This window comes from Phaseolus vulgaris, chromosome 9 (assembly GCF_000499845.2).
Source record: "Phaseolus vulgaris cultivar G19833 chromosome 9, P. vulgaris v2.0, whole genome shotgun sequence".
NCBI lineage: Eukaryota > Viridiplantae > Streptophyta > Magnoliopsida > Fabales > Fabaceae > Phaseolus > Phaseolus vulgaris.
This window is the reverse complement of record NC_023751.2, coordinates 10,134,639-10,148,143: the sequence shown is the minus strand read 5'-3', so window position 1 is coordinate 10,148,143 and position 13,505 is coordinate 10,134,639. Positions and strand designations below refer to the sequence as shown.

The window sequence follows — 13,505 nt, the reverse complement described above, 5'->3', positions numbered from 1 at the left end:
TGTTTATATATTGGGTTGTTTGTTTGTATATTATTTAAATTTAAAAATATTATATTTTGATGATTTAGTATTAAAGTGTTATCTTTTCTTATGTCAAATAGACTTTTGAATATTGTGGATCACTTTTTGAATGATATTGTATGATGGAATGATATGGAATTGAATTCATACATTTGGGATAATGTATGGACTGATGTTTGCTGTGTATTAAGTATTGATGCCTATGTGGTAACGATCTCCGAGCTTCACTGATGATCTAAGTCACATAGACTAAGATATCAGGTGGTGAGAAGCTGATGGGGGAGTTCATGCACACCGTGACATATGACATGCACAGCTTGGGTTGTATTGAACTTATCCTGATCCTTTCTGTTGGATTCGCTGGTAATCTTTAGATCAGGTGTTAGTCTCTGGTAGGACTTACTTAATACGGGTCTTCCGGAAGACGTTGTTTGTTGAATATTCTGGATGTGTAGATCCATGTGAGATCTATGTGATTGATTTATGTTGGGATTTCAAGAAGATTGAATAATTGAGAAATTGGCCATGTAATTTTATTTTCTCTTTTAATTTAATTTCGTATATTATAAAATTTTATTTTCACTAGCTTACCCTTTCTTTTTGTGTTGTGTTTAAACTGCGATGACTGTACTATGTACACGAGCAGATGACCATACAGGTGCAGGAAAGCCTTAGAGGTTTCAGAGTTTTATTTTGAGTTATGGATATGTAAATATTTGTATTTCTATAAATCCTAATCATGTATTAGGAATGTTTTGAAAAACTCCAAGTTTGTATAGAAATACGTAGAACTTATATTGAAATATTTAGATGTTATTTTCTGGGGTGTTACATTTAATGGTATCAGAGCAGTTCATCCTTAGGATAACCTGAGGGTAGTGGGTTTATTCTGTTTCTCCTGCGTGTAGATTTTTGTTTAAGTCTAGTCTCAAGACTTAATTAAAAGTTTCTAATAAGATGTTTGACAAAGTTGTTTTTCTTGAAATCTTGTTTATGTTCGAGTCAAGTTAATTGTTATGAATAAAGATGAAAGTATTAAGAATGAAAAGAATCTTGATAGAGTGGTGAGGGTGCACACTCATGACTAGATCAAGATTATTTTCTATCTTAATTCTAAGTAGCTAGAGTACATTTTAGAGATAAGTCTTGATTGGTTTTGTATCTATTTTGTGTGATGATTTCTTTTAAGTTAATTTGTCTTAAAGATGTAGTTGGAAATTTTTAGTAATTTCTAACCCAATTCTTTACGTGCTTAGTAGATGGCACGTAGACCACCTACTCCTCCTCCACCAGTAGATATGCCCAACTTAGCTCGGGCAATAGAGATGATGGCAACAACCTTGCAACAACAGAGTGCTACTATGGCACAACAACAACAAACTACCCTTCATCAATTAGAAACTACTAGATTAGCAGCTGAAGCAACTCAGCTTCATCAACAACCTCATACCTTTAGTCTGGAGGATTTTCTGAGACACAATCCGCCCATATTTAATGGCAAGGTAAATCCAGATGGAGCAGACCAGTGGGTGAGAGACATAGAAAGAATCTTTGAAGCTACTCAATGCCCTGAAGAGAGAAAGTTATCCTATGACATTTATGTACTAACTAAAGAAGCTGAATTCTGGTGGATAGGCATGAAGCAAAAATGATGGAAGACAGAGGAGAAGATGCCACTTAGGAGAACTTCAAAGTAAGATTCCTGGAGGAATATTTTCCTGACAGTGTCAGGTATGCAAAATAATTAAATTCATGCAGTTGGAACAAGGAAATCTTTCCGTCACTGAATATGCTACTAGGTTTAAACACCTAGCTAGATTTTGAATGGAGTAAGAATATTTTTCTTTTAGATTAGAAGAGAGAACATAAAATAGACCAAGAATAAATATTTTAATATTTTAAGTTAAGAAAGTGTGTGTATATATATATATTATAAAATTAATATATTTTCATTTATTGAAAATTTTATTTTTCTAAAATGCTTTGTTTAAAAAAAATAATAATTATATGTTTATGTTTTTATATATTAGCTTTACTATAATGAAGGTTATCAAGACTATAATAAGACTAGTTAATTAGAATTTTAATCAAATGAGTTTTTCTTGTTTAATAAAGATTTGTGATCTTTGTGTTATGTGTAATAAAGTTTTTCTTGTATGTAATATGTTTGGAAAAGATGAACTTGAGTGTGTTAAGGTTTATAATAATACTTTTAATTTTCTGATTAAATGACGTGGGATAAAGTGAAGACTTCTTTCACTTTCATATAAGATTATAAGGAAGTTTTAGAGGACGAAATAATATTAATAATAACATGTAAAAGAAATTAATTAAATTCGTAAATTAAGTTATATAATTAAATTTCTTAAATTTTTCTACTGGTCTCTTTAATGAATTGGATTATATTATAAATGTTTCATAAATATAAAGTGAATATTAATTTATATATTCAATTGATTTATAAGAAAACTATAATAACTATACTTTTTACAGGAATATATATACGTATAAATATACGTATAAATGTCGAAATCATATCTAGAATTCACCAAATAAATTATTACATAAGCGACATCTAAAAAAAATATTTTTTAATTCTATTTTTATAAATATTTATATTTATACATATATGATTATATTTATATATTGAACTACTATAAACTTTATACAACTCTTTAATGAGTTTATAGTAGCGTGGATAGTAAAGTTTTGGGATGTTAGAAATATGTTTTTTTATTTATTAGATCTAAAGAAGAATTGTTAGAAGAAATAAAGTATTTATGATGAATCAAATTGAAAGAAAAAGTAATGAGGGTTTAATTTCTTTTGGCTATTCCCAAAAGGACTCTATTATTTTGCGGAATTGTCAGTATATGAATAATTGCTTAACGAGTCAGAAAATCGTGGATATCATATTAATCCTACTCTTTCCATGGTAGTGCGACTGTAGTTTGATTAAAATAAATTAAGAAAATGAATAAAAAGTTATTATATTTGTGAAAGTGATAACTTCTATTACTTTAATCTAAGTTTCAGTATTATAATTCAGTATTTAATTTATTAAGTTTAGGACAGATTGTTTTTTATAATGTTAATATTAGAATTTGTGTAACAGCGTTAAAAAAAAATACAGAGCCCCCGCACAAATTCTTTCTTCTTCTTTTTCTTCCTTATCTCCATTTCTCTCTTTTCATATTCTTTTCTCTCTCTCTTAGTTTTCTCTCCCAATCTTCATCTATTTTAGAATCTGATCATACCACGCTGTAGCTGAGGAGTTAAGGAACATTTCTACCCGATCAGATTTTCAAACAGAGTAAGTTCATTTTTACTCTAAATATCCTTTGTTCTCTGTTTTTCCTTAGGATTTAGTCATCAATCTTGGTGGGGTCAGTTGAGAAGTTTAATCCTCTCAACTTATTATATTATATACTGAAATTTTGTTCTGTTTGGATAATTTGCATTAGGCCCGTAAATCTTGAAGCTTATCCAAACGGTGGGGAATAAAATTCTAAAATTTGCTTGGAAAGCAAGCAATTGAGGTAAGGGAAGCTTAATTTAATTTTTAATAGCACCCTAGGATAGAAGATCTGAATGCGGAAGGGACGTGGTCCCAATATTCAATTCTTCTTGCAGGGATGTTGTGTGTTATATATATTGGGTTGTTTGTTTATATATTATTTAAATTTGTAAAAATATTATATTTTGATGGTTTAATATTTAAGTGTTGTTTTTTTTTATGTTAATTACGTTTTTGAATGTTGTGGATCGTGTTTGGGATGATATTGTATGACGGGATGGTATGGAATTGAATTCATACATTTGGGATAATGTATGGACTGATGTTTGTTGTGTATTAAGTATTGATGCCTATGTGGTAACAGAGATCTCCGAGCTTCACTAATGATCTAAGTCACATAGACTAAGATATCAGGTGGTGAGAAGCTGATGGGGGAGTTCATGCACACCGTGACATATGAGATGCACGGCTTGGGTTGTATTGAACTTACCCTGATCCTTTCTGTTGGATTCGCTGGTAATCTTTGGATCAGGTGTTAGTCTCTGGTAGGACTTACTTAATACGGGTCTTCCGGAAGATGTTGTTTGTTGAATATTCTGGATGTGTAGATCCATGTGAGATCTATGTGATTGTTTTATTGTTGAGATTTGAAGAAGATTAAATAATTTGAGAAATTGATCGTGTAACTTGGTTTTCTCTTTTGATTTAATTGTGTATATTATAAAATTCTATTTTCACTAGCTTACCCTTGCTTTTCTTGTTGTGTTTGAACTGCGATGACTGTACTACGTACACGAGCAGATGATCTTACAGGTGTCTGAGGATCAGAAGAGTTTTAGGGCGTTGATTATGAAACTTATATTGTAAATATTTGTATTTCTATATGTCATAATCATGTATTAGGAATGTTTTGAAAAACTTTATGCTTGTATAGAAATAAGTAGAACCTGTATTGTAATAGTTAGATGTATTTTCCGGGGTGTTACAATTTGTGGGTTTGAATAATTAATTTGTAGTTAAATTATTAAATTTTACAAATTAAATTATATGGATATAAAATTTCAAAAACTAAATCAACCTAAACTTCTAATTTAGGATGAGAAAATTGAACTACTTTTTTTTAAAATAAAAGCTTTCATGTTAGGCAGTTCAGCTATGTTGACACCTCAAGTAACAACAATCATTTGTCATCGTATGAAAAAAATATTATTGAAAAAAAAAAATACAAAAATATGGGGGACTAGACCAAAACTCATATATTAACAAAAATGATACATTAGTAAACTATACCTATTCATAAAGAATTCTAAGATTAGATTAGATTAAATGATAGCCTATTATACCAATGAAAAGATTCTCTATGAATAAATCTTAAATTAGTCAACTTATCAGCCCACGCCCTTCACGAAAAATATGAGTAACCCTAAACCTGATTTTCCTACAGTAATTAAGACAAATATTTCATCGATTACGAAGTATCCAAGGAACATTGGTCCTAACAGTAAACGCAACACAAATCAAAGCAAAATCACATTCCAGTCAGACATTAGTAAGTCTCATCTTTTGAGCTTCCTCCATAGCATGTATAACTGCATAAAAATCAACAACCAGAACAGTCCGAACTTCAAGAAACGCAGAGAAAGTTCCTATAAATTCTCCCATACTCCCACGAAAAATACCTCCACAAGTTGCAAGACCAGGATATCCCCTAGCAGTCCCATCAGTGTTAATTTTAACCCAGCCTGGTGAAGGAAACTCCCATCTAACAGGAAGAGGACGAAGAACTTTATCAATACTAGTATTAATACTAAAAAACTTGATCACATTGAAATCCAACATATCATTCTTCATTGAAGTTTTAGACGAATTACCCACTAGATGAGTTAAATCTTTAATAACTGAAATTGCCATAAAAACCTCAATCTTATCCTGGAAACGAGCATATGTCCTCATACGTCATATCATCCGAATAGAAAAAATTATCAAAGCAAGCTTAATCAATTTAATCAAAGGACTAACTACCTTTTCATTTTTACTTTTTATTGAATAAAAAGTTTTGGCAAGTTGATCTTGGAGGTTAAATAAAGTTAAGAGAAATGTTGTAAAACTAGAGAAGCAAATATGTAATTTATACATTACCGACTTGTGCGTGAGACTATATATTATGGATGATCCGATAATAGTCCGATAGCGGGTGACACAATAGGCACAACAAATTATTGCTATAATATATTCTAAATTATTTTGATAGCATATTAAGAAATAGACTTTAAACCTAACTCAACTTTATAAAATTGATTATAAGATGGATTTGCACACCAAAATATATATTGTAAAATATTTTTATCTATAATGAATTGGATGTAGTAGGATTTCCAATTGATAATTGCTTAATAAATTAAACATTATGCTATATTTATATTACAGAGTTAAATGCATCACATCAATTTTAAATATTTGAACTACTTTTGTTAACTTTTAAGGATGATGTGACTAATGAAATAAGGCGTCAATCATGTGTTATCTACATGTATATGATTCAATGAATCATTCATTTCGATTATCATAATATTAACTAAAAGTATATATTTATATGACTTAAAGTTTTATAAATTTAGAAGGAGCAAAGTTTGTTATAATAAGTATTGTAAACGTGAACCATAAACATTAGGATATATAAAGAGAAAAAGAAAAAGAAAAAGAAAAAGGGGGGAAAAGAAAAAGAAAAGTGTTTTATGATAAGCGAATAAGGAGTAAGTTTGAACCATACATAAATTATTAAAATTTAAAATATTGAATAATTATATCACTGATTAAAAAAGCGCATAATTTTTGTGATATAATATTAATCATTATGCAAAAATAGGTAGAGTTGTGATCATCTAATATTGTGATGACATTTATATATGACAAACAAAAATAAGGTAAGCTTTTATTTCTGAAAATTTTGGTGTTGGAATTTTTTTTAAGAATATAAAAAATTATTTTTATGATTCCATTCATATAAATTTTTTGATTGAGCAAACTTTAAAAAAAAATCGTTCCTTTAGCTGAACGAGATTCTTCAGGAACTTTTCTTTTCAATTTCGAACAGTATCTACTATACAAGAATGTATTTGATTGGAAAAATTACTCAAAAACTATAAAAATCAATCAAACTTCTAAGCCGAAGTTTAAAACAATTTAATTTAACAAAAAAATCTTGATCAATTCCAATTATCATATTAAAAACATAATTGCCCATTCCTTCTACAATTCAAGGCACACGCAAGAATTCAATTATGCACAAGCGTTGAAATTATAGATTTATTTCATCACTCATTGACTTATCCATTCTCATAATTATTTACAAAATATCAATTCAAAACTCATGAAATAATCAATTCTTAAAGCATAAAACAACTTAGAAGTGTAATCAAATCAAACTAAATTTTTAGTTTACAATCCCATGTCCAATCCAATTATACGTTCTAACTCAAACATCACACTCAATTTTCAAGACAAAGAATAAAACAATAGTTTAATAATAATATATATATATATATATTATCACTAGTTATTCATGAAATTATTCTATCAAGATTTAAGTATAGCAATAGTTATTCATGAAATTATTCTATCAAGATTTAAGTATAGCAACATTGCATTCAAGATACATAATCATTTCAATATTTACCAATTGAAATTCAGATACATTTGGAGATCTCACATCGGCTAGAGATAAAGATTTTTCATAATATATAAGTAGGTGCAAAACTCACCTTACAAGTCATTTTATAAGGTTGATTTAGGTTTAAATTTCATCTTAATATGATATCAAAGTCATTTAGAGTCTATCATAATAAGAGTTTGTTGGATTTAACAGGTCACTTGCTATCGGACCACTATCACACCACCCATAATTTATAGTCTCACGCACGAGTTGATGAGTTGGTAGGTCTCTATATAAGTGGGGTACAAACCTCACCTTATAAACGAATTTATAAAGTTAAGTTAGGTTTAAAGTCGACTTCTAATAGTTACATTCAATTACTAATACACTCCTCAAAACCAAATAATTCAAAAGTTTACAAATTTTCTAGTTCATTCATTGACGTGCAAGGGTTTCAAAATAATATCAAAATAAATTATAATCTAATCATTCTCAAATATCTTACCCTAGTTAGGAGGGATAACATTTAAAGAAAATATGTACTTATAAAACTTACTTAAACCAAGTTTTGTACAAATGTTTTACTCAACTACTTAATCACTTCCCAAGTATTTTTTTACATTTATAATGGATCATAAAAAAATGAAATATGAATATGTATGTTTAATAAAATGAGATTGAGTCTTATAGTTGTAGATCAAATTTTATGTTCTCGTTGTCTATATTGCATGTTAAGTTTATTAATACTGATATTTAAGGTTTACAAAGATCGAACATATATTTGTGTTTTTCTTTTATGTGTTTGTGGTATGAGTAGAAGAAAAACATGTTCAATAAGAGTTATTTAAGAAAATTTATGAGGAACTTCTCTAGAACGTTAACTCATGAACAATTTGATTCTAACATCATTGGAATATATGTATTAAAAATATAGATAATTATTTATTTTGAAGTAAAACTCTTATTATTACACAAAATTTATTTATTTTTGTAATATATTATAAATATATAAATTGTTGTTATACATATAGGGTTAATGTCCTTTATAAGAAAATATTTATAGACAAAAAAATTTACTTATAACTTTTAATTAAATAATAATTACTTATATAATAATCTAGATATTACACATTGCATACATTAATTATACAATAAACGCAACTAAAATTCAAGTTTAAATTAAACTTAATTATTACTTTTAAACTAACTCACACACTTATTAACCACATAAAACACAAGTTTTTATTATTACTATATCAAAATATATGATACTTTTTCTAGAGTTATTTATGAGAAGAAAAAGTCACGTTGATTTGATTCAAAGATAAATAAAATTTAACTCTCAAAATTTTATTTAATGTTATTATCTAAAAAAATATCTTGAATTTAATTTCAAGAATTGTTTCCAATAAATTTGACTAAAGTTAATTTATATATATATATATATATAAATCAAGGATATTAAATGAAATTAACTAGAATTCTTAATATGCGTAAAGTTAGTTAATTTTGCTTGTATATGAGTCCAAAGTAAGTATTTATTATTATTTTTTATTTATTACACTGGTAAATTTACATATTTTTTTATTTTCTATAGTTAAGTTCATAAAAATGTATAAAAATATTAGAAGCAATTATAAAAACTTAATTGTTGAGTTTTGGATAACTCAAATTCCAAGTGATGCTTAACATGTACTTTTTTTATTAAAAAAATATAAGAGCTTAATTAATAAATGATAATTTTTAAAAATAAAATAAAATAATAATTGATATTATTTTAGACTTTTAAAATGACAATTGAAAATAAGTTTTTTTTCTACCAAAAGTCTAATATTCGGAATGGCCATTCAAGAATTTATAAATACTTGGTCAAAATATCCATTAGTCCCACCTATATATAATAAATTCTCAAGTTGGGGATATGTTTAGCAAAACAGGTATTGAATGTATTAAATAGTTGTGGAGATTATTAAATGTTGTTCTAAAGTCTAAATTGACTTCAAACTATATAGTATATTTATATTGTTGAACACACGAATACATTATATATGTTATGAATATTTTAGAATTTTGGTCTCCTTTTGGGAACTTCGATATATATACGACTCTATCTGTTTATCTAAAAATAAACATATTTGTCCATTCCAAATCTTTCATAAAATGTCCTTTCCTTAATTATTTATGAACCCAAAGATATGCTTTTAGCAAGTCAATTTATAGTTTAGGGTTTATGAGTGTTTAGTGTCTCAACATATTAACAAAACTAATACTTTTACATATTAAAGTATATAATTAAAATAAATAATTAGAACTTAATTTGTATTCATGATTTAAATTACAATATTCTTTTCATGTTTATATCTTCAAGAAAAAAATATAAAAGTTTCAATATTTTAAATTAGTTTTATTTTAATTTGAAGTAAAAAAAATAAATGAATGGGTTGAAATTTTCAAACCACCCCCACCAAATCAATGGAAGATTGACGCACCCTACCTACGAGGCTTCACATTCCTTATGATCCCTACTTCTCTTTATATACCCAAAAACACAAGTTACCCCCAACAATAAATTCTCAAAAGGCAAAGTCATCCAATTACCCAAAATGTAATGTCACCACACATCACAGAGGTTTGGACACTTATCTTAAATTACATGTCACTGTTGGACATACGTATTGAATATCGACATTTGAAAGACACTCGTATGATACATATCGGTGAAATGTCTAATTCAAAAAGTATTTATTAAATTTTTCACGATTTTAGCACGATTCTAACACAATTTTAAAAAGGAAAAACACATTAATTTTCTAAAAATTCAAATTTATTGTATGAATTTTTAGTATGATTACAAAAATAAGGAACAAATCTTTTTGAACTATCTTTTATGCTAAAAAAAAACTAAAACATACTTGTGCAGATAAATCTTTATTATCAATTTATATAATTTATAATTATATAATATATAGATTCGTGTCCCGTATCCTACATTTTAAAAATTATACGTATCTTTCGTGTCTGTGTTTGTATCGTATCAGTGTACTTGTCATATATGTATTACATTACTCACAACCCAATTTTGATATCACCAAATTTGTTAGAGTGATATATATTAACATCCTCGACAATAACAACATATACTTAAAACCTTAATAAATTAATACTTTATTCATTTTTATTTTTTTAATTTAAAAATATTATTATATCATTATCAATTATATAACCTAAACCTAAGCCCTAAACTGTTTATAGTATTAACAAATTTTTTCTGAATTTGTTATACCTAAAATAGCATAGTCCCATAGTCCTCACCATCAATGACGAAGCATGTCTCCAGCCACCCATACTCATCAGCCTATTGTTGCAGCCCCTTCTAAACCCTAAGTTACAAATTTAAAATAAAAAAAATCATGTTTAGATTTTATAAAGACTAAATTAATACAAAATATTTTAAAATCATACTTCTAATACATATCATAATTTATCCAACATTTTTTAAAGAAAAATTCAAATAAATATTTTAGTTAAGTATTTTAATATAATTGTTATCATATTCATAATTTCATTTTTCTTTTATATACTAAATGAATTAGATAATCTTATAATTAAAAATTACTGTATAATTTTGTTATTATATTTTGACGAGTTTTTGATTATGATGGTTTTTTTTTTTGTTTTTTATCAAAATGGGGTCTGTTTTAAAAAATTACAAATTTAGGCAAGTCGTGTCAATTCGGCACGACTTCATATGCACAAATCGTCCCAATTAGACACGACTTTGTCATGTAATACTAAAGTCGTGTCAACTTTGCACGACTTCTGTCCTGCCATACTGAAGTCGTGCCAACTTGACACGACTTTTGCCACGTCATAATTTTTAATTTTATTATTTATGTATTGAGTAATAAGTTATGTAATGTTAAATATTAATTTGATACATAATTTCCTAAGAGTGTTAGTTTTAAGGAACAAAAAATTGGATAATCGTGTATGAATCATGTTTGAATTGAATGAATAAATACATAGAGGGTCCTAGCTTGGCAGGTTTGCTTTGTCAGGTTTGGTTTGTATTTTCATAACACTCTTAGAACATTCATTTTCTTTATCTATGTATTTATTCATTCAATTCAACCATGTTTCATACACGATTATCCAATTTTTTGTTCCTTAAAACTAATACTCTTAGAAAATTATGTATCAAATTAATTTTTAACATTGCATAACTTACTACCCAATATATAAACAATAAAATTAAAAATAAATAAATTATGATGTGGCAGAAGTCGTGCCAAGTTGACACGACTTCAGTATGACAGGGCAGAAGTCGTGCCAAGTTGGCACGATTTCAGTATGACATGGCATAAACGTGTCTAATTGGGACGATTTGTGCATATGAGGTCATGCTGAATTGACACGACTTGCCTAAATTTGTAATTTTTTTTTAAACGGACCTCATTTTAGTAAAAAATAAAAAAAATAATCTCATCATAGTCAAAAATCCTATTTTGACAAATACAAATATATTGTAAGTAAAATACAATTAAATAGTAAGATAACCATAGACATTCATATTTATTTATTTGTTACTAATTAACTTTAGATATATAATATTATATTTAAATAAAATAAGCACTTTGGTTTGATTATTGATTTTCAGTCTCAATTTAAACAAAAATCTCAAATTTGAAAAAAATGTCAAAATTATTTTTTGAATTTTGAAGATTATGTATCTTAGTGCTTCAAGAAATAACTTCTTATTGCACAATCCACTATACTTTTTACTGCTCTGATCTCACACTATATGATCACTCTTCTCTACATAATTGCCCCCACCACGAGCTTGCAGTTCAGTATAAAACTCTTACTGCATATTATTAGAATCCAAATAACATGGCCTAAATGCATTTTTTTTGCCCTTGTAACTACTTTTGTTAAGCTATCAAACACAATTCACATCTATTAGGGCAATTGAAATGTATAAAGTAACCTATTATTAAATATTGTATTTAATTAAATTTGAGTATTTTTAATTCATTTTTATTAAAATATTTTTTTTTATTTTTTTAAAAAATATTTTTATTTAAATATTCTATTGTTTAGTTTTTGCTGTCAGCACAATGCTATAAAAGACATAATTAATAGACGAACTGTAGACAAAAGATAAAATTAATGACAAAATCAAGCAATAAAATATTTAAATAAAAAAAAACTAAATACTCAATGAAACAAAAGTTTCTAATAAAGACTAAATTAGAAAGAAAGAACCAGTTCTGTAAGCCTACACTTTATGATTAAGTTTTATTAGAATATTTTGTTTTTAAAATATATTTTTAAAAGGGACAGTAAATAAAAAAAAAACTATTTTATTATTAAATTATAGTATTAAGATTAATTTAAAAATTCTAGTCATTCAAGATTTAAATATTTTTTTTTATATTTTAAAAGAGTAAATTGACAATGTTTTCCTTCATTAAAAGTCAAATTGATCGTGCATCCTACTTATTTTTAGGGAAGACAGCTTGGATTGTGGATAAACAGAAAAATGTCTGACAAAGCAATTATTATTAAATTATTTAAAATAGTGCAACTATCTTCAAACAATACTACAACTCACCTTACCTTATAAACCGATTCTCATTCTTAATACTCACATTTGTCATACATTCCTTTGTAACCAGGGATACATTCTTACAAGTCTCAATCACTCACTATTTCTTATTTTCTAAGTTAGACTTTTCTTGTTTTGTTTTCAAATATAAGGAATTTTCGGTTATTCTTATTTTATTTAATAGCATTTTTCCTAAAATAATATATCTTTAATTAATGTCTAACTTTTAATTACTTTTGTTTTATGGGAACATTATTTTTAAAAATATGAAGAAATTAGTAAAAATGAAGGCATTTAAAAACTATTTTTCTTAATGCGTGTTAAGTTAGATTTTTAATATATATGAGAAAGGACATGATAATAAGTAAATGTGGAAATTTTCCTCTCCTTTGGACCCGTTGGCATAGGCCCATAGGAGCATATATGTTAGTACTAAGTCCTAACTTTTACATTTCTCATCACCTTTGTTTGTTATTGCTACTATTCTTATTTACTATTTTTAAAATTACCCATGTGTAATTTTCAAAATAAATATAGAATTTGACATGCCAGATTAAATATTTCAATTTATTTAAAACAATTAACCCGTATTAAAGTTACTTTTAAATTAGTTTAATGAATTACTAAACTATCTTCAAAAACAATTTTATCATTTTCTTCCTGCACCCTTAAATTTTTCTTTCTGCACCACTAAATTCTTTAAAATA

The 13,505-nt window shown here is 26.8% G+C and overlaps 1 long non-coding RNA gene across 1 annotated transcript; it reads left to right on the top strand.

Moving 5' to 3' along the window:
* The first annotated feature begins 3,135 nt into the window (after positions 1 to 3,135).
* On the top strand, positions 3,136 to 4,581 carry LOC137821324 (uncharacterized). Its single transcript, XR_011082782.1, has 3 exons — positions 3,136 to 3,334; positions 3,486 to 3,560; positions 4,340 to 4,581. It is a non-coding gene; the product is annotated as an uncharacterized lncRNA (long non-coding RNA).
* The last annotated feature ends 8,924 nt before the right edge of the window (positions 4,582 to 13,505 follow it).